Source organism: Gymnoscopelus braueri (genome assembly GCF_963280865.1).
Source record: "Gymnoscopelus braueri genome assembly, chromosome: 19".
In the NCBI taxonomy this organism is placed as follows: domain Eukaryota; kingdom Metazoa; phylum Chordata; class Actinopteri; order Myctophiformes; family Myctophidae; genus Gymnoscopelus; species Gymnoscopelus braueri.
The window spans coordinates 3,443,460-3,446,427 of record NC_137621.1 but is presented as its reverse complement, the minus strand read 5'-3'; the positions used below and the strand labels follow the sequence as shown (position 1 = coordinate 3,446,427).

General features: G+C 41.9%; 1 protein-coding gene across 1 annotated transcript in view; it reads left to right on the top strand.

Moving 5' to 3' along the window:
• LOC308075364 (C-type lectin domain family 4 member C-like) overlaps positions 1 to 1,401 on the top strand; it is a 598,318-nt gene extending 596,917 nt beyond the window's left edge. Inside the window, exon 5 of the mRNA XM_080415216.1 lies at positions 1,369 to 1,401. The gene's annotated coding sequence lies outside the window, so the exon portion shown is untranslated. The remainder of the gene's footprint in view (positions 1 to 1,368) is intronic.
• Positions 1,402 to 2,968: the final 1,567 nt, after the last annotated feature.

Below are 2,968 nucleotides of genomic sequence, written 5' to 3'. Positions count from 1 at the left end.
AGAGAGAGAGAGATAGAGAGAGAGAGAGAGAGAGACCGTAAGACAAAGAGAGAGAGAGAGAGAGAGAGAGAGAGAGAGAGAGAGAGAGAAGAGAGAGAGAGAGAGAGAGAGAGAGAGAGAAAGAGAGAGCCCGTAAGACAGAGAGAGAGAGAGAGAGAGAGAGAGAGAGAGAGAGAGAGAGACCGGAGAGAGAGAGAGAGACCGAGAGACCGAGAGACAGAGAGACCGAGAGACATAGAGAGAGAGAGAGAGAGAGAGAGAGAGAGAGAGAGAGAGAGAGAGAGAGAGAGAGAGAGTAAGGGACAGAGAGAGAGAGAGAGAGAGAGAGACCGTAAGACAAAGAGAGAGAGAGAGAGAGAGAGAGAAGAGAGAGAGAGAGAGAGAGAGAGAGAGAGAGAGAGAGAGAGAGAGAGGAGACCGTCAGAGAGAGAGAGAGAGAGAGAGAGAGAGAGAGAGAGAAGAGAGAGAGAGAGAGAGAGAGAGAGACCGTAAGGGGGGGGAGAGAGAGAGAGAGAGAGAGAGAGAAGAGAGAGAGAGAGAGAGAGAGAGAGGCCCAGCGGCCCACCCACACATCCTGTACGTACGCCACTGTGTGTGTGTGTGTGTGTGTGTGTGTGTGTGTGTGTGTGTCGCAGCGCGCGCGCGCCAGGCGTGCGTGTGTGTGTGTGTGTGTGTGTGTGTGTGTGCAAAAGTCAATGTATTGAATAAAATGATGATTTAATCATGTATAAAATGATCAGGCATTCATCAGAGGATTGAGGACTGAGGGTTCTACAGAGGGTGGATCATACATTGGTCTGAAACGGGCTGGAGGAACATGGACCTCCTGGGTGGATGGAACTCCACTGACAACACAGTGAGACATTTTACATGTTTTTATATTGTAATTCTATCAAAGTCACTGTATGTGAGTGACTGAGTGGATGTTAACATACATTGTTGTTTATTGTGCAGGTACTGGAGGAGTGGATGGCCTCTTAACGATGAAGTCAGGAACTTGTGCATACTACAATCACTACTCTGACCCTGGAACATGGGTTAATATGGTCTGTTCATTAACAAGGCCCTCAATCTGTGAGAAATGATGTTTGTTTTCACCTTCATTGATGAAACTGCAGCTCAGTGTTCTGCTACAGTAGTAATTAGTAGTGAAAATGATAAAAACATTTTATTGTACAGAAGTACAAACTGTTGTATCCATATTAACCACTTTTAATACAAACCACCAACTATGATGGTTTAGCATGTTATTCATTTAGATTTAACAACTTCAACGTTTGTGCAAAATAGCAGATCTACAAGCTCACAACACGTCACAAACACAAGCTTGTAGATCAGCTATTTACAGCAAGGAGATTTGGTGAAGAGGGAAATACTAGAGCAGAGGTTCTCAAAGTGGGGTCATGAGGGGGGGGGTCCAGGGGGTCCAGGGGGGGCCCCAGCTAAAGTAGTTAATATAGCATATAACTATTAAATAATTTGGCAATTTCTTTGATCACTTTTTTGAAAGATCTATAAAATTATAATGTTAACATTAAGTCTTCTTTTTTTTATCACAATCTTCTCTTATGGGGGTCCCTGTATGGGGGGTCCCCTGTATGGGGGTCCCTGGAACGAAATATTTTTAGATGGAGATTTGTGGCCAATTATATATCACTGTGGGGGTCCTTGACAATGAACATGTTTGAGAACCACTTCACTAGCAAGGGACCCCGCCTCATCTATTATTATTAGAATACAATAGAATACAACATCCTTTGGGGACCCCCTGGGGGACCCCCACCCCCCAGTTTGGTAACCCACTGTTCTAGAGGATCTAGTATAGAGCCCTGGGGGGACCCCAGTCAACTATAATAGGGTTTAACCCAATTAAACACATCTGTGAGTGCCCGCGCTATGAGCTTGTAGATCTGCTATTTTTGAAAAATCTTGAAAATGTGTGCAAATCTTTGAATATAATATATAACCGTATATATATATTTTAAAGGGAACATTTTCAACTCAAATCTTTGCTTCTGGAGGTCCCTGCATGGAACTAAATATTTAGAGATGGGGGGGTCCGCGGCCAAAATACATATCATTGTGGGGGTCCTTGACATGAAGAGGTTCTGAGCACCACAGATATAGCAACATACGTAAGTCTATCATACAACAGTTTTAGAAGACATGTTTAGAACGGGCCTCAGGTCTTAAAGGGTTAAGTGTTCATATTTACACTGTGGATGAATTGTGGATCAGTCAGCATGTTGAAGCAAACAGAGTTGGGACACACTTTGTATTTTTAACATACAACTTTAACCCTTTAAGACCGGGGAACGCATCCGTGTCATTTTAAACATTCATTTGGCTATTTTTAAAAAATAGCAGATCTACAAGCTCACAGCGCGGCACCGAGTGCCGCGCTGTGAGCTTGTAGATCTGCTATTTTTTTTTAGAAATGTTGTGACATTTTGTCCAAAATCTACTTTTTAAAGCAAACATGTTTAACTCAATTCTTTCTTCAAACTCAAATCAAACTTTTTTCATGTCAAGGACCCTCTAAAATGAAATGTATTTGTCCACCGACCCCCCATCTCAAAATATGTTGTTCCAGGGAGCCCCAGAAGCAAATATTTGAGTTAAAAATTGTTCGCTTAAAAAACAAAAACAAAAAAAAACAGCTATATAGGCCTACAGTATATATATATTTAAAGATTTGCACACATTTTCACGATTTTTCAAAAATAGCCGATCTACAAGCTCATAGCGCAGCACTTGGTGCCGCGCTATGAGCTTGTAGATCGGCTATTTTTGAATAGTTAAAATAAATCTAAAAATGACACAGATGCTTTCCCGGTCTTAATGGGTTAACCTTTTAAGCCCCTATAAAATAGCCGATCTACAAGCTCACAACGTGACGTGCTGTGAGCTTGTACATGATGATACTTTTGAACATGTTGATATTTCTGTAATAATATGTTTGAAATGT